This window comes from Halichoerus grypus, chromosome 3 (genome assembly GCF_964656455.1).
Source record: "Halichoerus grypus chromosome 3, mHalGry1.hap1.1, whole genome shotgun sequence".
In the NCBI taxonomy this organism is placed as follows: domain Eukaryota; kingdom Metazoa; phylum Chordata; class Mammalia; order Carnivora; family Phocidae; genus Halichoerus; species Halichoerus grypus.
In genome coordinates this window covers 125,820,917-125,846,749 of record NC_135714.1, presented here as the reverse complement: position 1 = coordinate 125,846,749, position 25,833 = coordinate 125,820,917, and the positions used below count along the sequence as shown (strand labels likewise).

At 40.2% G+C, this 25,833-nt stretch overlaps 1 long non-coding RNA gene across 1 annotated transcript in view; it reads left to right on the top strand.

Moving 5' to 3' along the window:
• The window catches only part of LOC144381381 (uncharacterized), a 49,077-nt gene extending 27,422 nt beyond the window's left edge, over nucleotides 1-21,655 (top strand). The window contains exon 4 of the long non-coding RNA XR_013446504.1: nucleotides 21,148-21,655. This is a non-coding gene — a long non-coding RNA (uncharacterized LOC144381381). The remainder of the gene's footprint in view (nucleotides 1-21,147) is intronic.
• Nucleotides 21,656-25,833: the final 4,178 nt, after the last annotated feature.

Sequence of the window (25,833 nt, the reverse complement as noted above, 5' to 3'; positions counted from 1 at the left end):
CCCAGCTCTGCTTCTGCATTGTGCTCACCCACCCCAGAACACTGTCCCCGCCCTTCCTCTCACAGCCCAATCTAACATGTCTGGTAAGACTCACAACCTCCCGTGTGAAGATCTCCCTATTCACCCTTATCTCTCTTTGGATGCCTGCAGGACCTCCTCTCTGAGCTACCTGTTACACACGTCCACCTACTGTCTTGTGTTTGTAGTTATCTTTTCATATATAGATGTTATGTGTTCTCAACTCACTTTTATGCAAAGGAAAAGACATTTGCTATAACTATGTGTTGAAAGAAAATCTCTGAGCATCAGTTTCCCCTCTTGCAATTTGATAATAGATAGCTACCATGCAGAGTAGTTGAAAGGATTAACCAAGATACTGTAAAGGGACTCTCCCAGGGCCTGGTACAGGATAGGAGTGTAAGGATTGGTACTTGAGGCCGTGCTGAATAAAGGAAAGAAGTCCCAACACTCTTATTCCCCATGCTCTTCCGCATCTGCTATGCTCCCCAAAGCTCTCATCTGAAAATGACGATGTAGTTCAATAAGCATTTTGTTGTAGGTTGAGTTCCCTCAGAAGCAGATGCTGAGACAAAGATGTAAATATGAAAGTTTATTTGGGAGATGACTCCAGGATGTGCAGAAGGGGCATGGGAAGGAGAGGTAGAGAAGGGAAGGAAGCCAGCGTGAGGTAAGGGGTATTAATGGGCAGCTGGGGCTCCAACCCACTGGGAACCTCTGGGAGACTTTGTAGCACATGCTCAGAATTATCTCCCAGAGAGAGATGGAGAGAGGAAGCTGGTGTCTTTTTCCCTTAAACTACATCCAGCACTGATTGCTGGCTGCTAGCACCACACTTCATCTCCATACACTTTTGGCCTGTTTCTATCCGTGGTTGAGTTCCTGCAGTGGAGAGAGCTCTGAAGCAGAGAAATCCAGAGAACTCCAGGGTAGGGTTACCAGATTTAGCAAATAAAAATACAGGATGCCCAGTTAAATTTGAATTTCAGATAAACAAGAATATTTTAGTGGGTATTATGGGCTGACTTATGTACCCTACCAAATTTATATGTTGAAGCCCTCACCCTCAGTACCTTGGATTGTGACAGTGTTTGGAGATAGAGCCTAATTTAAATAGACAATTAAGAGAGAATGAGGTCATTAGGGTGGCCCCTAGTCTAATATGACTGGAGTCTTGTAAGAAGAGGAGATTAGGACACAGACAGGTGTACAGGGAAGACCGTGTGAGGACACAGTGAGAAATGGACATCTACAAGCCAAGAAGAGAGGATTCAGAAGAGACCAACTTTCCTGACACTTTGATCTTAGACTTCGAGAGCCTTCGGAACTGTGAGAAAATAAATCTCTGTTGTTTAAGTCCCCCAGTCTGTAGTACTTAGTTATGGCAGCCCCAATAAATGAATACAATGTGTGTTACAATATTGCATGGGATGTACTTACACTAAATAATTGTTGTTTATTTGAAATTCAAATTTAGTTGAGTGTTCTACATTGTATCTGGCAACCCTAATTAAGGGGCTTGTTTAAGGGATAAGAACAGAGCACAGTGGCTGCATTTATTGAATATCTACCATGTGTTTGAAGTGGCATTTATTGTGGAAATATAGAATTAATGAATAAGTCCCCAGACTTTGCTTACCTCTCAGTGTTACAATTAGGCTTGAATGAAGGATGTACAGAGAACTGCTTTGAATATTATAAAGTGCTACACAAACAAATAATACAAAATTATTCATTTTTTACTTATTCCTAACACTCCCAGAAGAGTGTCTGGTACATAGCAGCTGCTCAACACATATTTGCTAAATCAAATGGAGTTATTATTATAAGCAATCAATAAATGTTTATTTGCTGATTAATGTCATAATACTCAGGTAAGACTATTTATACCTTCCTGGAATCTAGGCATGCTTATTCTTGGAGACTCGCCTCACATCAGACCATTCATATTAAAGTGAATATCTCACTTAGTAATTGATGGAAATATATAGAAATGTAAATAAGTATATTTGCTGAAAGCACTTTTTGAATTTAAGAATTTTTTTATAATTTAGTTTTTGAAAAGATTTGTCTACAGGTAGCTCTTTTAAGATTAGCCTGATTTCTTAATTTGAGGAGTGAGGGGTACATGAACTTGAATGAAAAAAAATTTTATTTTCATTAACTTCAAACTGAAATTTGGCTTTTTCTTTAATTATGAATCCATGTCACATATATCATATTAGTATAACAATATCTCTCTTACCAGTAGAAGTCACAGATACATTAATTATAGTAGTTATAGATATCTCAAAATACCATTTAAAGCAATATAGTGGTTATTAAATCTGCTGCTAATGCTAATCTCATTATTTAATGGATTAATAAATTAGCGCATATATTACCAGTTAGTTTTTAAGAAGTATTTGAAAATATTTTAAATAGTTGGTTTCCTTTGTAATATATTTAATAAGATTATTTTGGGAAGGTTTCCAGAAACTTCACTAGACTTCCAAAGGGATCTATAGCATAAAAATTATAGAGATCCTGTTAGTACCTCATGGATAAAATAGCTCAGGTGTGAGACTCAGGTGTCTCTGGCCTGGTACTGCTGCTTTGTTCTTTTCTGGAAAATGGCACTTCGCAGGCTCGGAAGAGTATAATTGCATGCAGATGCAAGAGAAAAGTCAAAGTATGTCTAAACCTTACTTGAAAAATTACCAGATGGAGAGTCAAGGGACTGGATCCTGCTACAGGTGCATTTGTTCACTGAGTCAACCAACATTTGAGGGCCTACTATGTGCCAGAGCCTGAGCATGGGCTTGGAGAAGGGTTTGGTCCCTTCTGTCACTCATCAGCTGAGTGACCTTGAACAAGTTATTCCATATCTCTAAGCCTTAGTGTCATATGCTGTAAGAGGGAGATACCGATGATAGGGTTGTTAAAAGGATTAGATAAGAGAATGGGTGTAAAGTCCTAAAAACACATAATAAATGATTATAGTTACTATGAATCACCATTTTGTCCACAAGATCTGGCATCAATGGTATTGTTAGCTGTGAAAGAAAAGCATATAAAACTGTCTTTGCTTTGGGGCGCCTGGGTGGCTCAGTTGGTTAAGTGACTGCCTTCGGCTCGGGTCATGATCCTGGAGTCCCGGGATCAAGTCCCACGTCAGGCTCCCTGCTCATCAGGGAGTCTGCTTCTCCCTCTGACCCTCCCCCCCTCATGCTCTTTCTATCTCATTCTCTCTCTCAAATAAATAAATAAAATCTTAAAAAAATAAATAAATAAATAAATAAATAAATAAAACTGTCTTTGCTTTGAGGGGAACAATTACAAGAAAATACATTTCCCTTTTAAGAATGGAAATGAGCCTGGGGCGCCTGGGTGGCTCAGTTGGTTAAGCGTCTGCCTTTGGCTCAGGTCGTGATCCTAGAGTCCTGGGATTGAGCCCCAGGGAACGTGCTTCTCCCTCTCCCTCTACCTACCACTCGCCTGCTTGTGCTCTCTCTGTCTCTCAAATACATAAATAAAATCTTAAAAAAAAAGAATGGAAATGAGCCTGATTGATTAGGTTCTTGTTGGCTAAAATTTGACAGCTAGGGAAAAATCCTATGACAAGTGCATCTTTTCTTTTTGGTCTTTTGATGGTGCTTATTGTACCTATGGCACAAAGCAGAAAAGAATTCTCCCAGGGCTGATGAAATATTTAGTTTACTTTATCACCTATTAAAGATATTTTTGCCTCTTAAATGCTTTTGTTTTTGAAACATAAAAAGGGGGATTATGAAAATATATGAATGTTAGAATTGTATCAGTGTGGGTCAATGACTCATCAGTAACCTTACTAAACCATTCTTAAGGTATATTATTTTAGAAACTATAAGGAGATCTATTCATAATTATGATTTAAGAGAGCCACTCTACAGTTCTTTTTCCTGATTCTTTATTTTCTAAAAGCTTAAACACTGGGCATTCTTTTATTTTGGTTTGTAATTTTGCCATTCACATGCATAAACCATTGTAAAAACAGTAATCACCACCAGGTTGCGCTGTAGTTCTACAATGAAAAAAACAGGCTAGGGTCTGTGAGGAATTCTCGTAGGTCTTAGCTAGCCGTATTATTTCTATTTTTTGAAGCCTGGGGTGGTGGTGGTGGGGTGGGGGGAGACAAATATTTAAAAGGAAAAAAAGACTTTGCTGAAAATAAAGAATTTTAAGTTCACTATGATTTAAAAATTGATATTCAGCAAAAAAGGGTTTCTCTGAGAACATTGTTATAGTTACTTTTAGAAAAAATTGCATCAACCCAGTCCTGTTAGTTAAAACTATTTTCTGGATGGAAAAATACATTTTAAGACTCTGTCAAAAATTTTGTTTTCTATATTCTCTAGTTGTTGATGGATAAGACTATATTTTGGATAAGACTATATTAAATTAAGTTGAGGTGTATTTTATTTAAAATTACCTTTGATATAAATCAGGCTTTAGAAAATATATGAACATTTCAACTTGAAAACAACTTTTTTTCCTGGGGTAAGCTCTTTTTTTCTTTTCTACTCTTGTTTTTCCCAAATGTCAATATTTATGAGTCAGGGGTTGTGGGAAATGTTACCTAGGGCTTCAAGGGGCCAGAGTTTGCCCTCTTCTATCCCAGGGGAGTTGAGTATGAGTGCCAGAGGGCAGTGTTTGGCTGGAAGGACCCAATCCCTTCTTTCTCTGTACCCTGTGGTCTGCTCTCTGAAGTGAAAGAAAATTCTGTACTCAGCGCAGCTTCATAAGACGTCAATTTAAGATGAGCAATGCATACAAGTTTCTGTATATCCTTTTAGTGTAGAAACAGACACAGACTTATAGAAAACAAACCAAAAAGCCAGAATCATGCAATTTATTTTGAGATTTTGAGAACTCCTCAGATAACATATTCACAAGTCTAAATTTCTGGATAAGATAATTTTTTGGCCACATCACTGTCAAAACATCAGTCACTTCAGGTTTAACCCCTTTTAGGATTTGGGTGGTGTTAGTTTGGGTCATCAATGGAAAGACAGAAGACAATGAGAATGAAACCCTGCAGAAATAAGGTAAGAACCTCACAAAATATTAGTAAATTATGGAGCCTATATTTATTTTGAAAATGGATTGTTATCCATTAGGATAATGAAAAAAAATTCATTACTCAAACCAGGTGCTTTATTTTACTTTGTTTCCTTTCAAATTGTCAGTCAGTAGGGGCTGAACAAGAAAATAAAAGGTAAAAATGAACAAGCTTCACTAGGCAGAATAAACTGGGAGGTAACTGGAAAATCGAGGCCATTAACAACAGCAACAACAAATCAGAAACACACTTAAAAACAAGAAAGTCAACAGTTAAATATGTCTGTAAGGTCAAATGAAATGCCCTGATGTTGATTCTCAATTTCCTCTTATTTATTTGAAGGATCTCCTCTTTATCCTTTTCCTAAGTTAAATCTTTAAACTATTACCTCCATAGATGATTAAAGCTGAGGGTGTTTGTTTTTTTTTTTTTAACTCAGTACCATGATTTTTTTCCTTTGCTTTATTCACTTAAACAATTCTTTATTTAGCTTGCTTTATTTTTATATGTCCCACCCAAACACTTAACTGGTTCAAGCACTTAACTAGTTTCCAAAGGCTCCTTGTATAAATAATATGATAAAAATTAATCGAATATTTTATTTTCCCAGATCAGGAGGTAATTGCACTATTTCATTTTGCAGAAAAGTATGACAAAGGAATTATTGAGATTAATGGAAAAAAATTAGGGGGAATGATAGCATCAGTTTTTTGAGGGAGAAAAAAACCACATGAGTGTGACCTTTGATTTTTCTGCCCCTGCTCAGCTAATTCTGAGTGCATTTCTCCCACTTGCCAGTGGTATGCCAGCATTCTGCTGTTTAAATTCCCCAAGCCTCAGTTTCTTCATCTAGAAATGGGGCTAAAAATATTTACTTCAGAAATGTGGAGAGGGTTAAATTAGTAACGTGTTTAGTCCTTGTGTACAATAGGTGCCCAGCATGCAAGAATTTCCTTTTCCCTTTCATCAAAAGGAGTACAAAAATAAAACACAGGTTTACCTATATTATTTATCTCTATGTGGGTGAAATACAAAACTTGCTTAAATTAATTTGTACAGTGCCTAATATTCTAGTACATGCTATTCTTGCAACCCAGTCATAAACATGCTTAATGGAATTAGCTTTGGCGGGATGCCTAGGTGGCTAGTTGGGTAAGCATCCACCTTCAGCTCAGGTCATGATCCCAGGGTCCTGGGATCGAGTCCCACATTGGGCCCCTTGCTCAGTGGCGAGCCTGTTTCTCCCTCTGCCTGCCACTCCCCCTGCTTGTGCGCTCTCTCTGACAAGTAAATAAATAAAATTTTTTTTTTTTAAGATTTTATTTATTTATTTGACAGAGAGAGACACAGCTAAAGAGGGAACACAAGCAGGGGGAGTGGGAGAGGGAGAGGCAGGCTTCCCACTGAGCAGGGAGCCCGATGTGGGGCTCTATCCCAGGACCCTGGGATCATGACCTGAGCCCCAAAGGCAGATGCTTAACGACTGAGCCACTCAGGTGCACCAATAAATAAAATCTTAAAAAAAAAAAAAGAAATTAGCTTTGGAAACAAGACTTTGAAACCAAAAATAAATTCTAAAGAGCAGAGTTAATTTTTAAATATTTTGTTAATATTCATATGTACATTGAATATACTTTTATCTGTTGTGCATAGCATATACATTAACTTCCAGATTGTATAGCCATATGAACATTTTGTTTTGGAAGACATCACAAAAGCAGAGTTCTATGAAGGTATTTCAGGTTTTGCCCTTCTGTTCACTCCAAAGATTGGATTGTTAAATTAAATTATATCCTGGCGTAAGCTGAAAAACAACGAACTTCCGTATCTAGTCACCGATAACATGGGGTTTCTGTGAAAATCAAAGAGGGTAGCCTATTTTTCTTAAAAAAACAAAACAAAACAAAACCCTCCATGGGGCACCTGGATAGCTCAGTTGGTTAAGTGTCTGACTTTAGCTCAGGTCATGATCTCGGGGTCCTGGGATCAAACCCTGCCCGACTGGATCCACACTCGGCAGGGAGTCTGCTTCTCCCTCTCCCTCTTCCTCTGCCCCTCCGCCACTCGTGTTCTTTTTGTCTCTCTCTCAAATAAATAAATAAAAACTTAAAAAAAAAACACCCCAAACCCTCCATATATTCACACGAAAGTCCTCCTGTATTCAGAGGAGTTGCTTTGGAGGTCTAGACACTTCTTTCAACCATACTGCTATTGTTCTAAATGTTCTGGGAACTTTTTTTGGAATTAGCATTGAAAATAATTAAGGAATCATATTAAAGAAAAATCTAGTCTTCTTATATTTTAGTCACTTCTTATTTAGGCTAAAGCAGTTCTATCCACTTAATTACCATCTGCTTTACTGAGTAATTTGGTTGTTTCAGAAAATAATGCTTATACCGATGAGAAACATATATATATATATAGAGTCCCACATTGGGCCCCTTGCTCAGTGGCAAGCCTGTTTCTCCCTCTGCCTGCCACTCCCCCTGCTTGTGCGCTCTCTCTCTCTGACAAGTAAATAAATAAAATTTTTTATATATATATATTTAAACACTGGGGATATTTGGAGCAATTCCCTCAGTGTGTGAAGGAAGGCAGTTCCTAATTGGAGTTGCAAAATCGTTTTGAACAATAGCAATATTCTTGGAATGTTGCTACCTATTTAAGGGAGACATCATTTATTTGTATGGATAAATTCAGGTGTATTTGTTAAAATCCAGTGACCTTGCCTTGTAGTCATGTCTTCTGAATGTAAATATCTATGCTGTTAAATAGGGATCCTTATGGACTGACAGACCCCATAAAAAGAGAAATGGTCTTATTTAAAAAGAATCGTGAATTTTTGGGGCGCCTGGGTGGCTCAGTCGTTAAGCGTCTGCCTTCGGCTCAGGTCATGATCCCAGCGTCCTGGGATCGAGCCCCACATCGGGCTCTCTGCTCTGCGGGAAGCCTGCTTCTCCCTCTCCCTCTCCCCCTGCTTGTGTTCCCTCTCTCGCTGTGTCTCTCTCTGTCAAATAAATAAATAAAATCTTTAAAAAAAAAAAAAAAAAAAAAAAAAAAAAAAAAGAATCGTGAATTTTTAACCAGAGTCCACTGTGTTCAGTTACAGACCTCAGAAACTTTTGAAAAGGAGGAGAAAAATATAAAGGCTTTTGTACTCAGACTGGACCTATGGTCTTTTATCCCATATGGATTTGTTTATGGAGTTACTGAAGCTTGTGTATATGATTAAATCGAAGCTAGTCACCATGGAATAAAATTATAAAGACTACGCAGTCCATATTTTGAAACAGAAGCAGGAAAACAACATGAACTCATTTGAGGATGAATCTAGACTTTGATCTTGGCAAAAATATAAAGAGTAACAGGATAGAAATAAAGACTACAAATATTTGCAACCTCTTTGCATTTGGTTATTAATAACAATAGGAGCTGAGTAAAAAGGAAGAGCTGAGAGAGTAAAGCTTTTTGCTTAGGTACGTTCGTTAGACCAAATAAAGCTGTGGGAGCTTGCAGCACATAAAATCTGCCACACAGGCTGAAACCCTCAAGTGGGGCCTCCAGGCTTCAGTGTTTTAGACCGACTCCTGCGGCCTGAGCCCTGCCGGCATGCCATTCTCAGACCTTTTAGACTGGGGGGCTGCCAAACTGCTCGTTTCCCATAAAACTTAGCAGACTTGCAGTCTGGGCTGGCCATCTGTGCAACACATTCCCAGTAAAGCTATGTATCCTTTCAAATTACCCACATTGTAGAAACCAGTATCCAAGCAAACCTGGGATCCTTTGATAATTCAGTCGCTGTGCTGGGTGAACCGTGAAGGCAGCATCATTGACTCACACTTGATTAGGAATGTTCTTTTTCTGGAAATGAATTTTGGAATTGAAATGGTGTCCATTTCTTTTTCCTATAAATACTGTCTTTTTAAATAAAGCCAATGAATAATTTACTCTGCTGCCAGAGATGTGCTTGCTTTTATTTTCATCAAGACCTAAAGTGTCAGGGGACAAACATCCTTGTGTCCCTCAGGGCTGTATGACCTTATGACTCCCATGGTTTTGCCAGGTCACTTGCAGGGAAGGAAGGCCTCTCTGATGGGGGAAATGGGCCCTCTGAAGTCCTCACATTCTCCATCCTGGCCTGATGCTAGCTTGTGTTTGGCTGCCTCAAACCTCTATGGAAAGAAAGAATAACATAAAGTGGAATGTCTGGGGGAGATGGATCACAGATGAGTTCCTTAAATCTTGGTAAAATAAAATAGTTAAGTAGAAAGTTGGTGTAATTTTTTTTTTTTTTAAATTTTTATTTGAAAGAGAGAGTGAGAGCAAGAGAGATCACGGAGGGAGAGAGAGAAGCAGACTCACGGTTGAGCAGGGAGCTCAATGTTGGGTTCGATCCCAGGACCCTGAGATCATGACCTGAGCTGAAGGCAGATGCTTAACCGACTGAGCCACCCAGGTGCCCTGAAAGTTGGTGTAATTTTAAAGATTCCTCAAAATCTTTATAGCACAAAATATATTCTACTTTCCATTTTCACCTTCTAACTTTCCTCTTTAGCTAAGTGAAGGAAGCCAGACCCAGAAGGTCACATAGCATATGATTCCATTTATATGAAATACCCAGAATAGACAAATGCATAGGGACAGAAAGCAGATTAGTGGTTGCCAGGGGCTGGGGGCTGGGGAGCAGGGAATGGGTATGGGGTTTCCTCTTGAAGTGTTGCAAAAGTTCTGGGAATAGATAGTGGTGATGGCTGTGTAATATTGTTAAGGTACTTAATCTCACTAAATTATACATTTTAAGATGGTTAAAATGGTAAATTTTATGCTATATGTACTTTACCACAATACAACAGAACTTTTTTTCTTAAGTACAAGTTAAATGCAATAGGCAGAACAACTGTTAAGTCATTTGCACTCATCAATATCTTTGTAGTAATTTTTAGGGCAATCAAGCAGTCTCTTAGAAGGGCTCTGATTATTGGACAAAATCAGAAAATTGTGATAAACAGGCGAAGCTAGGGTAAAACATGTGAGGAAAAGATGAGAAATCAGGTCAAGGTAGATTGACTTGGTATGATGCTTAATTTTATATGTCAGTTTGACCTGGCTCCGAGGTGCCCAGATATTTGGTTAAACATTCTATCCAGGCATGTCTGTGAGGATGTTTCCGAATGAGGCAAACATTTGAATCAGTAGACTGAGTAAAGCAGACTGTCCCCCCCAGTATGAGTGGGCTTCACCCCATCTGTCAAAGGCCTGAGTAGAATAAAAAGCCCAAGAAAGAAAGAATTCGATCTCTCTGCCTTTTAGCTGACATATCAGTCTTCTCCAGCCTTGGACTTGGACTCAGAATGAAACTTACATGTTTGGTTCTCTTAGGTCTCCCAACTTGCCAACTGCAGATCTTGAGACTTCTCTGTCTCCATAATTGTGTAAGCCAATTCCTTATAATCAATCAGTCAATCTCTCCATATCATTCATATATATATGAATATATGAAGTGGGGGTGCTATTGTAACAAATACCTAAAAATGTGGAAGATGCTTTGGAACTGGGAACTGGGAGGCTGGAAGAGTTTTGAGGTGCATGCTAGAAATATGTACATTAAGGGAGATTCTGGGAAGTCTCATATGGAAATGAGGAACGTCTTATTAGAAAATGGAGGGAAGGTGATCTTTGTTATGAGTGGCAAAGAATTTGTGTTCTAGTGTTTTACGGAAGGTAGAACTTGTGAGTGATGAAATTAGATATTTAGCTGAGGAGATTTCTAAGCAAAGTGTTGAAGGAGTGGCTTGACTCCCCTGACTGAGGAATGAGAGAACAGAGGTGAGAGAAGGGTAAAATGAGAGAAGAGATGGATGAATTGCAAAAGGAATTGTTATATAAAAAGGAACCAGAACTTGAATATTTGGAAAATTCTTAACCTGTCCACATTGCAAAAAAAATGACAAAGCATGTTCTGAAAAGAACACCGAGGGCATGAATGTACTATCACTCGATAAAAGTTATGGGATTATAGAAGAAACACTGCCAGTTTGAACTGAAGGGTTACAGATGAGACAAAATGAAGAAAGCCTGCCAGACTTCTTGGATTCTATAAGACAAGACCATAGACCTATTTGGCTGTGAATGTATACTATTCTTCAAGGAAAGGGAAGAATGACCCGGAAGGAGATCCAGAGATCATGAGGACTATCACACCCAGAAGAGGTCCAGAGGCAAGGCTGTCTCTTCTTCAGTTTCAAAGGGTAGGGCTGCCTCTCTTGTTTCTTTGTGCCAGGAAGATCCTATCCATGCCTCAGGAGTAGAGCTGCCCAATGGAACCTTAGGAGCCCCCCCAACCCTAAATGTTGGGGTGCAACTCCTGTCTCATAAAGCCTTGGAAGTGGGACGGCTGTCCCAGTGAGTTCTGAAGGCAGGGTGTCAAACCAAAGAGGATTTCTCAAGTCTTAAGATCTGATGGAATTTGCCTTGCTAGGCTTTAGAGTTGCTTAGGACCACCACTGTTTCCCTCTTTCCTATTTCTCCCTCTTGGAATGGGACTATCTGTCCTGTGCCTGTCCCACCATTGTACTTGGGAAGCACATCACTTGTCTGGTTTTGTAGGTTCAGAGCTGGAAAGGAATTTTGCCTCAGGATGAATCATCTCTCAAGTTTTACCCATATCTGATTTAGATGATATTTATTTTTTAAAAAAAATATTTATTTATTTATTTGACAGAGAGAGACACAGTGAGATAGGGAACACAAGCAGGGGGAGTGGGAGCGGGAGAAGCAGGCTTTCTGCTTAGCAGAGAGCCCGATGTGGGGCTCGATCGCAGGACCCTGGGATCATGACCTGAGCTGAAGGCAGACGCTTAATGACTGAGCCACCCAGGCGCCCCTGATTTAGATGATATTTAAATGAGACTTTGGACCTTAGACTTTAGAAGTTGATGCTAGAATGAGTTAAGACTCATGGGGCCGTTGGGATGGCATGAATGTGTTGTGCGTGCAAAAAGGACATGACTTTTGAGGGGCCAGAGGTGGAATGTTATGGACTAAATATTTGTGTCCCCCTCCCCCTCAATTCATATGTTGAAGCCATCACCTCCAGTGTAATGGTATTTGGAGTTGTGGCCAGTGGGAGGTATGTAGATTAGATGAAGTCATGGGGATGGGGATCTTATGATGGGATTAGTGCCCTTAGAAAAAGGAGATCTCTTGCTCCCTCTGAGCACAGAGGAAAGGCCACATGAAGATGCAGCCCCATGGTGGCTGTCTGCTACTCAAGGAGAGAGAGTTCTCATCACTCACTGACCCTGCTAGCAACTTGGTTTTGGCTTCCCAGGCTCCAGACTGTGACAAATAAATTCCTGTTCAACCAACCACTCTATGACATTTTGTTATGGCAGCTTGAGCTGACTAAGATGCGTGGTGTGTCTCAGTAGGAAAGGGACAGAACAAGAATGAAGGTGTGCATGAGGTGGGAAAACGTTGAAGGCAAACCTGCTCTCTTGAGTCTGTTCAGGGCTGGTTTTGCCTTGGAACAGGAGATTTTAGATTCAAGCAACTGTGTGAGTTTATCAAAGTGGCAGTCCCTCTTTCCAAGCCTCTCCTCATCATTAGTTCACCAGACATGGGAGCCACGCCCTCCCCGGTGCTAGTCATTAAACAAGGCAGCTGAAGCATCACCTGTCCAGGTTATCCCCAGGAGACCAAAATCAATCAAGTGAATATGTGTTTGAAATTCTTTGACAGAAGATGATCATGTTCTTCCATCCAAATTCCTGGGTTGTTAATGCACCATAAAGTATTTGGAGTTATTGCAACTATGCTTGTTTACTTTACTGATGATTGCTCCATGTGTTCTTGCTGCTGGAAGGTGAGGTGTGGGGAGAGAAAGATGATCACTCACATATGTTTGCATGGAGAAAAACAAAACTCCCAACTACACATCTATTTTCAGCAAACATTTAGGGTCAAATGACTACTTGGTATTTGTCTCTGGGGAAATGCTATTGGTTTGAATGAGTACCTCGAAGGGGACATTTCAGAAGTCACATCACCATGTGTTGTTGAATTATAAACTATCAAGGTGGCAAATCTGACAGAGGTTTCCTTTTGGGAGCTACCTGGTGGAACAAGCAGCAGTGTGGCCCTTATAGTCTAGCTCTCGCCTTATCATCCCGGGCTTGCCTCCTCTTCATCCTCTCACCTCCCCCCTCCCTGCCCTTACACAGCCTCCTTGCTGCAGCCACATTGAACTACAGGGGTCCTTTGAAGAGTCTGTACTTTGCCCATGGATATCCTTGGCCTGGAATTTCTTCTTGCCTTTCTGTTTGGTACAATCCCTCCAACCTCCAAACACCCCATGACATTTTACTAGCTATAAGAAAGCTCAGAAAGCACATCACACTGGCCAGCAATGACCGCTAGAAACAACTCTTTGGAGAATCTAATTTGGCTTTCTTCCTGGATCTTTTCTTTAGATCCATTTGAATTCTTAATGGAACTTGGTAGAAAAAAGCACATGAAAGCATTTTGTAACAGCAGATTCCCTGGGATGGGACACTGGGAAAGAATCCGGAACTCCTGAGTTCTGGCACGCAGGCCTGAGTAGTTTTCTATGGAAGCTACAGAGTGATCCTCAGAACGTGCATTCTCCCGACCCAGCTGGGGAAGCCGGAGTGTGGTTCTGGCAAGGGAAATGGAGAAGAAAAAAGAAAGCCCATCACTTGTGCTATTATTATCTACCTCTGAATATTGAGATCCAAGTGGTTTGTTTGTTCAACTAGTTTGTTTTTTAGTGAAGCACTTGTTTGTTTTATTTTGAGTAGTTCCTTTGGAGGGATTAAGAGCAAAGCAGAGTGGAAATTACTTGTTTCTTCCATGTAATCCTATAATAACTATGCATTTGTTGTTGTCTTTTGGTTCCCACAAGAGGTTTGTATTTGTGTGTGTGTGTGTGTGCGTGTGTGTGTGTGTTTATTGAGATGTGGGGAGACAGGAAGCTGAATATCGAGGAATTGAACCTTGAGAAAGTAAGAGAAGGAAAATAGGGCATGCTGTGGCAGAAAGTGAAATAAGGGGAAATAAATACAGCAGTGTCTGGGAAAAGGGATGAGAAACTCACAAAAGATAGTGGGGAGAAAACACAGTCATGAGAAGTCAGAGGTGAGTTGGATCTTTTTTTTTTTTTTTTAAAGATTTTATTTGTCAGAGAGGGGAAGTGAGAGAGAGAAAGAGAGCTCACAAGCAGGGGGAGTGGCAGGCAGAGGGAGAAACAGATTTCGTGCCGAGGAAGGAGACTGTTGTGGGGTTCGACCCCAGGGATCATGACCTGAGCCGAAGGCAGACGCCCAACCGACTGAGCCACCCAGGTGTCCCAGAGCTGAGTTGGATCTTAAAGAATACTGAATTCATCCTCGTTATTTCAAAGATGAGGGAACTGAAGTCCAGGGAGGCCATGTGAATTAAGAAGTTGGTAAAGGTGAGAGCTAAGGCCAGCATTTAAGACTCCTGTCTCTTGAAGTACGTGGCTGCGCGTGGTGGGTGGAGGTCAGGAGGAGAGAGCTCTGAGCTAAAGACAGCACAGTGATGTAATTTTCCTATTCACTATTGTTAAAGAATAATATTTCCAAGTGGCAAAATCATGCCTCTGATACAAATATAAAATGAACATACATCATGGATTTTATTTAATTTACTAATTGTTAAGGAAACCAGTAAGATGTTACTGGTTGAAAAACTCCAATGTACCATACATTTATATATATAGGCAGCTAAAGAATGCAGAAATGATTTGACAAGTAAATATGACATGGCGTCAATTTTAACCCATTAATTACTGAGGGAGTGTGATGAGAACTTATAACTGGTTGAAAAGTGAATTTAAAGTACCACACAATTATATAGGAAAGTGGGAATGCATTCTATCTGACACAACTCATTTGCATTTGTATGGAGAAGAATCATTTGTATTGTTTTCAGCTTTCTACAAAGTACAGAGTTGTAAAATAGCTCAAAAACAACAAAAGGCAGAGGTAGTCGGCAAGGGTATGTTAAAGAGGACAGTCAGTCATCTTTTTTTCCTTTCCAAAGTCTTGCACAATTTTTCCGAACCGGAGTACCTCACTGGAGCTGAAGGAGGTGATCCCTCCCCTCTTTTGGCTTGCAACATTGTTAGCAGTGCTGAAATCAGGCTGAGAAAATGGGAAGAATCAGGGAATACAACCAAGGTCCTGCTGTAGGCACCTCTGGCCAGAGCGCTCCTCCTGTTGCTACCTCTGCTGGACCCCTGCCACCAGCATTGCTGGACACCCCAGGCAGCCACCTGACCCTGTCCTTTTGGACTACACCCTCAAGGTTCAAAGTCTAGGGCAGAGACATCGAGTTGACCCAGGTCCCATGCTCTCACTCCAACTGTTACGGGCTAGGGAGAAGGGCTGTGTGGTCATTTGGTTTTACTGTGGCAAGCCAAGACTCACACAATGGGGATTTCCCTCCGAGGAGGAAGGATATGTGATATGTTGGGTAGTAAAAAAAAGACAAATATTTACTGAAAATACTATACTAGGGATACACAAAACAACTGGAAAGGCTTGAAGCTTTTTCTGGAGAAACAACCTAATGAAGAGGATAGAGTAAAGGCTTTAGACCCAGATAGATATACATAGGTCTATGCTAGGCTCCATCATTTACTAGCTAAATTGTGGGAAAATTACAAACCACTCTGAGCCCCAGTTATCTCATTTATACCACCATTACTGTCTATCTCACTCAAGACTCTGGAGTAGGATCTGGCTCATTGTTATTTTTATGACCTTACCTTCCACTACTCTTTTTTGGCTAAAAACTCAGCCCCAGCCCCACTGGTTTTCTTGTTGTTCTTCAAGGATACAGACATCCATCTTCCTTAGGCCATTTGCACTTACTGAGTCCCACGCCTGAAAAATGTCCCCCATATCATTTGTTCCCTTGCTTCCTTCATTCAGCTCTATTCGCAAGTGTTATCTTGGCTTTGGTGATGTCTTCTCTGACAACCCTACCAACAATGATAACCCTTTCCACCCTGTACTACCTCTCCCTCCTCCCTGCTTTATTTTTCTCCACCACTTTTGTTACTTGCCTATCTCCCTTCTCTAAACTGTAAGATCCATGAGAGCAGGAAATCAAGTATGTTATTACAGAGTATATCCCTAGCACCCTGAACAATGTCTGGCACATTAGAAGTGCTTGATAATATCTGTCGGATGAATAAATAATTGCAAACTGTCTGGAATACAGTAGGCACCAAATAAATGCTGGTTATTGCTATTTTTATCAGACTCTTCTTTCTCTTCCCATTTTCTGGCCAATCGCCACCAGCCTGACTTACTTTCCCAGAGAACTTCTGATCTAGTAATAAAATTTTACCAGTCTGGGAACTTAATCTCCATATTTCTCAGATGATCAACATAAGACAACCAGAATATTACAGTATTCATTTTAGCAGTGACTTTTGAGAGTTCATGTTCATTCTACTCCTTTGTTCTTTAATGTATATGAACTATGGTGGTGGTACCAAATGGTTTATATTGACAGCTGGGCATAAGCTCATAAAGTTTCCTTGAAAGTGTGTTTTGAGGTACATGAGAGACACAACATAAGAACATTAGGAAAGGTCACTGTATTAGGATTCTCCAGAAAAACAGAACTATAGGATATTCACTTATTCATTGAGTAGTTTATTTATTATAGGGAATTAACTCACGTGATTATAGAGACTGACAAGTCCAAGATCTATAGGGTAAATTGATAAGCTGGAGACCCAGGAAAGTTTGAGTCTGTAGGCCAGAGAACCAGGAGATTCACTGGTGTGGTTCTAATCTGAAGGCTAGCAGGTTGGAGACATGGGAAAGGTGATATTTCAGTTTGGGTACAATGGTAGGAAAAAAAAAATTGATATCCCAATTTGAAGACTGTCAGGCAGGAATTCTCTTACTTGGGCAAGGGTCAGCATTTTTGTTCTATTCAGGCCTTCAACTGATTAGATGAGGCCCACCCACTACTAGGGAGGGCAATCTGTTTCATTAAAGTCTGATTTAAATGTTAATCTCCCCTGAAACACCCTCACTAAAACACCCAGAATAATGTTTAACCAAATAGCGAGGCACCCTGTGGCCCAGTCAAGTTGACATATAAAATTAACCGTAGTCACTCTATCTTTTGTGTCCATCGTTAATTCTTTAGTGTCATGGTATAGCTGTTATAAAGAAACAGCTTGAGTAAAAACAGATGTAGGTCAGCAACCTTGTATAGGTAAACCCCATTTAGTGTATGTGTGAGGCTTTTAATGTTAAAATTACAGAGAGGGACCATGAACAAAATAAAAGTAAGATTGCAAGAAGTTCCTGGGAACCTGCATTCTAGCTATTAACTAGAGAGCCCACCTTTCACAATTTATTTAACTTTCGGGGATTTGCTTTCCTCTTCTGAAAATGAGGGGGTTGGACTAGATGATTTTTAAAAACTACGTCCAGCTCCAGAATCTTGGGTTCTTGATGAATAAACTGCAAGGGAAACCCTGTGTGCTGGCTGGCAGTGTTACACATAGGGATACATCTTTGGAGTTATGTACGCAGTGTCATCTACGTTTGCAACCAAATGACAAAAATAATTTGGCCTGGCCTTTATTTGTTCTTCATCAGCTGAAAGTAAACAAAGTTTATTCTGGGAAACATCAGATCTTCGTGAATTTCCTCATTCCAAGTCTCTTCTTGCCCAGGGTACACTGCCCCCACACGTATTCCAAAATGACTTCCCATCTCACCTGATTACACTTTGATGAGAACTTATTTATGATCAATATTACCCCAGCCAGACTTTGGGAACTGAATCTTGTTATTTCTATTTCAGAAGTGAAAGATTTAGCCCTGGTTAAAAGAAATGCCAGCATTAGCAAACTGTTGAGAAGTTGTGGGGCTCTGCAGTTCCCAGAAATTACATTTTATTTGACTCAGTGGGTTATTAAGACTTGAATACCAATTTTGCTTTTCAGGGTGAGAAAGAAGAAGGTCAGAAGGACTAGGGCATCGCTTTCCCTCTACTTTCCCCAACCTCGCAGTGAAGATGGGGGTGAGGAGCCAGCTCACGCCAGACTGCTAGTGTGGGAGTGCCAGGGAGCCACCAGGGGGCCCCAGGAAATAGGACACAGGCCTGGGGCATGAGAACCTCTCTCTGCCTTATTTATTTATTTATTTATTTATTTATTTATTTATTTGAATGAGAGAGAGTGAGCGGGGGGAGGGGCAGAGGGAGAGGGAGAAGCAGACTCCCCACTGCGCAGGGAGCCTGATGCGGGACTCAATCCCAGGACCCCGGGATCATGACCTGAGCTGAAGGCAGATGCTTAACGACTGAGCCACACAGGTGGCCCTCCCTGCCTCTTTTAACCAACTTTGTCCTCCTCTGCCTCTCCCCAAGGTCCTCAGACAGGTTTTGACACAATCCTATTCCTTTAGTTTGAGTTTCAGATGGTAACTTTTCTTACATGTTTTTTTTTTTTTTTTAAAGAATAAGTGTCTTTTTTAAAGATCTGTGAATCTTCTATAGTTTTAAACTGTTGCTCCATAGTTGGATCATTGGAACATATTCCTTTTATCAGGGAAGAGATTTTTTGCCCCCTATATAGAAAGTCACTGTTGCTAAATCTACTAAAAGGGAGCCGACTTACTAAAAGGAGTCAGAGTTCAAAAACAAAGTATTGAATTTATTGAAAAGTTCAAAAATTGGCTGAAAAGTTTGCACAGCAAATTGACATTGGTTATCTTTGGTATTTTAATTTTTATCTGCATTTCTCTTTTCCCCTTCCAAAATAAGCAGATGTTGTTTTTGTAAACAGGAAAAAAGACTATTAAAAATTTACAAAACAGACCATTTTATTTTAAGTGAACGCATATCACAATAAAACATTTGGGGGAAAAAATCAAGAACAAGTTTGCATTTGAGAAGATATCGCACATCCATTTTCATGAAGCTGCTGCCCAAGAATTATGAGAAATTTTGACCCCTCGATAGAGCTTATCTTACCTCAGTGTTGAATAAGATATTTTCTTATCATATTTAGATTATTAATTTTATTACTTTTTTTGCTTTACATAAGTTCTTAGAAAGTGAATATTATATTAAGTGGGACTTAGTTTGCAAATTATTTTCCTCACTAGAAAAGACCCAATTTCCTTAAATAATAAGGTAATTACCAGGAAAAATCAGAATATTATTCTCTGCATTACTGTGACATAATCTTCCTTACTTTGGCTCATTTATTACAGAATTGTCTAGGTGCCCAGGATTGCCGATGATTGTAGAAGTTATGCCAAATTTCTGACGTTAATAATAACAACAGTGACATGATTATAACAACAGTAACGTGTGCTAAGTGTTTTGTAGTTTACAGAACACTTGTATACAGATTCTCAAATGATCCACAATATCTTATATCCAGATAAGGAAATTGATGATTCTGAATGGTCAAGAAGCCAGCCCAGTGTCAGCAATGCAAAATGTACTAAAAAAAGATTGTGCACTTTAAAATTAGACAGACTTGGATTCAAAACCAAGGACAGTCATGTGCTAACTGGCAACAGCCCATTTATCCACTCCAACCCATTTTCTTTCTCTTTCCTTAGGGCGTCTTGAGATAATGACTGTAAAGTGCCTACAGTAGAGTGCCAGGCAAATAGTAGGTTCTCAGTAAATGCTCATTCTCTTCTCTTCACTTTTTACAAACTGCATCCTGGGTTCAGGACATCGTTTGGGAAATGATAACTACAACCAGGCCCCAGGAATGGCAGCTTCTGAGGCACAGAGCCTTAGCCAAGGTGTTGGGGGTGGGATAAGGAATAATCTTTATTCAGAGAGCCATGAGCAGGAACTATAAGAGGAGGGGTTTCTGCAGGTGCGTTTCTTCATCCAGGCCCTTGTGAGCGCTGAGAAAAGGAGAACTTTTGAAATCAGAGAGGAGTTTTGAATCTGGGGAGCTGAGTATGTGGATGGGATAAAATTGCATTTTTATTTTCATGCACTTCCAACTGACAGTTAGCCTTTTCTTCAATTATGAATATGAGCAACACATCACAGTAGTGTTAGCTGTACCTCTGACCTTATCACCAATAGAAATCACTGATATTTTCACATATTGTGATTATTGAAAGGTCTCTCAAAATATCATCTACACTTATCACTCCTTTGAAATTATGATAGTTGTTTGACCTGCCACTAGATCTTATTATTTAATGTGTTACTACAAAAGACATATATTGCCCTATTACAAATTTGCTTTTAAAAAATATTCTGATAACTATTTTTTGGGGGGAGGAGTGGGGTGATAACTATATTTTAATGTAATTGGTATTCATAGAATTCTATGTATTTTATTTTATTATTTATTATTTATTTTTTTGGAAGGCAGAATTGATCCCTAAACTGTAATTACATCTCCAAGTGATGTTTATTGTCATATGTATGATGGGTATATGTGGGTGCATACATATGCACAGACGTGTCTATTGTAGCTTTTCTATTTTTCCTAGGAATGTATTCTATGCTTTTGTTTTTTTTATTTTTTTAAAGATTGCATTCATTTATTTATTTGAGAGAGAGAGAGAGAACGAGTGGGGTGAAGGGCAAAGGGAGAAGCAGATTCCCCACTGAGCAGGGAGCCTGGTGCGGGGCTCGATCCCAGGACTCCGGGATCATGACCTGAGCGGAAGGCAGATGCTTAACGGACAGAGCCACCCAGGCACCCTACTCTATGCTTTTAAAAATGCATTTAAGAATATTATTCACTAGACTTCCAGAGGGGTCTTTGATTCAAAAAGATGAAGAGCCCCTGCTCTGGCTTGAATGTTTGTGTGACCCTCAAATTCATAGGGGGAAACCCTAGTCCCCAATGTGATGGTATTTGGAGGTGGGGGCCTTTGGGAGGTAATTAGGTTTAGATGAGGCCATGAGGGTGGAGCCACCATGATAAATTGGTGTCTTTTCAAGAAGAGGAAGACAACCTTCTTTCTCCCTTTCTCTGCCAGGTGGGGATACAGCAAAAAGGTGACCATCTGCAAGCCAGGAAGCAACTCACACCAGACACTGAGTCTGTGGGCACCTTGATCTTGGACTTCCCAGCCTCCAGAGTTGTGAGAAATAGATGTCTGTTGTTTTAGCCACCCAGGCTGTGGTATTTTGTTATAGTAGCCCAAGCTGACCAAGCCCCTCTACGAGAAGAGCCTTGCACTGAGAACTAGTCAAAGAGGTAGAATTGGTGGCAGGTATTCAACTGAGCAAAATACTCTTTATTCAGGTCTTTCAAGAAATTGTAATACTGCTTAGCAATATTTTTATATCAGAATGGTTTCCACCTACACTTCGCCCTATATCAGACTCAGCTAGTTCTAAGATATTAGAATTAATAGGTTAGGGACGCCTGGATGGCTCAGTTGGTTAAGCGTTTGCCTTCAGCTCACGTCATGATCTCAGGGTCCTGCGATCGAGTTCAGTGTCAGGCTCTCTGCTCAGCGGGGAGTGTTTCTCCCTCTGCCTGCCGCTCCCCCTGCTTGTGCTCTCTCTCCGACAAAAAAAAAATAAAATCTTTAATTAAAAAAAAGAATTAATAGGTTAAATTACTAAACTATTTAAGACAAAAATTAAAGTGCTTTCTTGGGAGCATGACTCTAGAAAAACTTAACTGACCCATTGACTCACACGCCTTGGCTTGCTGACAGATAATTCCCCCCTTTGGTAAAGACTCTAAAGATACATCAAATGGCTTAGTGTCTCACTTTTTTTTTTTTAATTTAAATTAAATTAGCCAACAGATAGTATGTCATTAGTTTCAGATGTAGTGTTCAATAATTTATCAGTTGCATAGAACACCCAGTGCCTATCACATCATGTGCCCTCCTTAATGCCCATCACCCAGTTACCCCATCCATCCTGTCTCACTTTTTTTAATGTTCTGTGTGTTTGTGGGTAGGGATGGCTCTTTCTTTAAATGTCATTTTGTTTATTTTTTCTCCACATATAAACAGTTCTCTTTGGAGAGATCAAAAGATATAAATTATTATTGATTTATTTATATTGAATGCTTTTATTTGGCCTTGTATGCATGCTGAGTGCTCACAGAAGGTATTAGATTAATGAGTCTGGAGCCTAAAGTCTTCTGTTTATCTACTTATTTGGGAAACAGAAGATCTCAAAGTCATTCAGTGTAAACTTGCTTGCACTTTGTAGCTAATTGCTTCAAACTTGACCCAGAAACTCTAGAGCTTCCTCCATGAGTCCATCATGGGCCATAAAATACTAGCTACCATCCTAAATCCTTGTATAAGGAGGTCATTTCTTCCTTTTCCCTTCATCCTTTTTTTTCTTTTTTTTTAAAGATTTTATTTATTTATTTGAGAGAGAGAGAGAGAACAAGCAGGGGGAGCAGCAGAGGGAGAGGGAGAAGCAGGCACCCCGCTGAGCAGGGAGCCTGATGCAGGGCTTGATCCCAGGACCATGGGATCATGATCTGAGCTGAAGGCAGCTGCTCAACCGCTCAACCGATTGAGCCACCCAGGCGCCCCCTCCGCCCTCATCCTTTTACCCTCTCCCCTGGTATTACCAGGAGGTCACAGACTGGTATTTTGTGACTTTTCCTCTCGCTTTTCCAATCAAATACATAAGGTGGCCATAACTGTCCCTTCTCTAGCCCTTTCTAAATTTACCTTGTTCTTCTCTTTACCTCTTCTCTTAGCCCTTATGTACTTATTTTGCTGTTAGTGGCACTTATCAATGCTTCCTGAAGTAAACAGAGAAGTGGATAAGTGGATTTCCAGTCGTGTTCTGTGAAGCTCCTTTTCTCATAATCTGATCCAGGAGGGGGAGACCCTGGTCCTGCCAGCTCTACTTCCATCAGAGCAGCTGTTATCCATTATATTTCTCTGAACACTCCTAGTAAAATTTCATTTGAACGAAGGGTTTTATGGGTAAAGGAGTTTAGAAGGCACTAAACTAGAGAATGTTCTTGGCATGGTTTACCACTGTACTTTGGCTCTGGCACATGCAAGGAGAAGACTTTGATTGTCCAGTTATCCAGTGATGCAAACCATGAGAAGAGTGTAATAATAGCTACTTCTGTGGGCCCCTGAAGCCACAAATCCAAGTGTCCAAAAGGACAGAGCTAGGTGGTTAGTTGTCTTTGGAGACTATACTAGGTTGAATAGTGTCCCCCCAAAAATCCATGTCCACCAGGAATCTCAGAGTGTTACCTTATTTGGAAATAATGTTTTTGCAGACGTAATCAAGATAAGAGGAAACCATACGGGATTAGATTAGGCTGTAATCCAATAGCTGTTGTTCTTATAAGCAGAGGGAAATTTGGACATAGATACATAGACATACAAAGGGAAGACACCATGTGAAGACAGAGGCAGAAAATGGAGTGATGTATCTACAACCAAATGAATGCCGAGTACTGTCTGCAACCAGCAGAAGCTAGGAGAGAGGCATGGGATGGTTCCTCCTTCAGAGGCTCCAGAAGGAAACAACCTTACCAACATCTTGATTATGGACTTGTAGCATCTAGATAATTGTTTGTAGTTTTAAGCCACCCAGTTTGTGGTATTTTGTTATAGCAGCCATAGGAAACAAATACAGAGCCTTTAACAATTTCTTCCTAGTCCCTTGGTCCTCTCCATGATACCCTTCCACTCCCTCCATGCAGTCCCTACCCTACCCTCCACAGTGATCTCTTCTAGGTTGTTCAAGCATTGGGCTGACTCTGCCAGTTTCCTCTCCAAGGGGTCTTGCATTTGAGGTCTCATTTCCATTGAGTGAAGGTCATTTCCAGCATCCCCAAACTGTTGGACAGGTCCATTGTTTAGTCATGAAGGCTTTCTGGTGCCTTTCTGAAAGTGCCTGCCAGAAGTGGACGCCTACCTCTACTCCTTTATTGGCTGGTTCTGGTAGTGAAAAGCCCTGAATAAGGAGCCAGAGGATTGAGTTTGAAAAATCTTGTGCTTTTAAGACATTTATGTTCCATAGAAGTAAGTATTAAGAGCAAGAAGAACTAACACCCTTGGGAACAACCCTCAAGTCATGAAGGAGTGGGAGATGGCAGATATTTCGGCTTCCTTTCTTTGGGAGAAGAGTTCTGAGCATATTAACATGATTCCTCTCAGAATCCATAATGAGATTGAGCCCTAATTGCTCACCAGTTAAAATTTACCCTTATTTGACTTTTCCCCGTTTCCTTTCTCTCTCCCATTCCTTTACTCTGCTTCCTGAGATCATTTCCCAAAGAAACTTGCACTCAAGTCTGTATCTAAGACAGGGAGTATGAAGGTGTTTCTAGGACCTAGACAATCAGTCTGTGATTATTTATTGGCACTAAATCACTTAACAACGAGATAACAATGAAACCTTATCACTGGTGATAGTAACATTACAATAATTAAGAGTCGCTGAGAAAATCTTTGCTAGGCCAATGGGAAGCCCAGGACAAAGATTGCCCAGTAGAGGAGTCTCATGATGGACAGGAAGGGACAGGCTTCTAGAATGTTACTGTAGTAGAAATTGAATGCCTGACAATGGGGGTATCAAATAACTATGTTATTAAAACTGCCTATCATGAACTTTGTCATGAATTAGAGCCCCCAGATCATAATGTTGGAAAGAAAGTTGCAATATTGTATGATAATATAGTACATCTGGGAGCTAATTAGAGGGCATACATTTATAGGGATAGGTAGCCCTGCCCTCCATGTTACCTACTTCTCTTGTACCCATACCTTTCCTTCATCTCACCCCATAGCTTCTTGAGGAGTTCCCTGTGACCAACCAAAACAGGAGAAAACCATCAGCCTGGTTCATGGATGGGTTGGCTCAATATGCTGGTGATATCTGAAAAGGGACTGCTGCCACACTATCGTCCCTCCTTGGAGTATACCCTATAAGGCAGTAATGAGATGAAATCCTCCCAGTGGGTAGAGCTTTCAGCAGTACACTTCTATTATTTTTGTATGACAGAAATGGTCTGAGCATTGGCAACTGTCTTGGCTTGTTGGTCAGGGGCCTGAACAGAGCAAGATTGGAGGATTGAAGTCTACATTTTTAACTGGTAGGCAATGAGGCAGTTAGTAAAGATCTGGGGAAAGAGTGAGGCAGATGGAACTATGAGTGTGGGCACAAAAATCTTTATGCTCATAACAGTATCTGCTAGGAAGTATCCATGGCAGAGGAGTTACTTGGCAATAGAACGGACAAATGTATTTGGTGGATGTTAGCCAGCCTCTGTCAGTGCTTATGCAATGGGCCCAAGAATGGAGGAGCCATATGTTTCAATGATCTATTGCAATGTAACAAACCATACCAAAACTTAGGGGCTTAAAACAACAATGATTCTTTTGTTTTGTTTTTAAATTTCTCATGATTCTGTGGATTGCATAGGTAGTTCTGCATTACTTGATTCTTTTTTTTTTTTTTCATTACTTGATTATGATTGAGTAGGGCTATTAGCTAGGGAGATTTGGAGCTCCTCCATAAAGCCCTCTACTTATTAGCTTGGGTTTCCTCATAGCACGATGGTCTCAGAGTAGTCAGACACTTTACATGGTAGCTGGCTTCTAAGAGGTAACATTCCAAGAGTATGAAAACAGAAGCTACTGGCTTCTTGCTGCTAGTAAGTCATCCCAAAACTTAGTAACTCAAAACAAAAATGATTTATTATTCTTATCCTT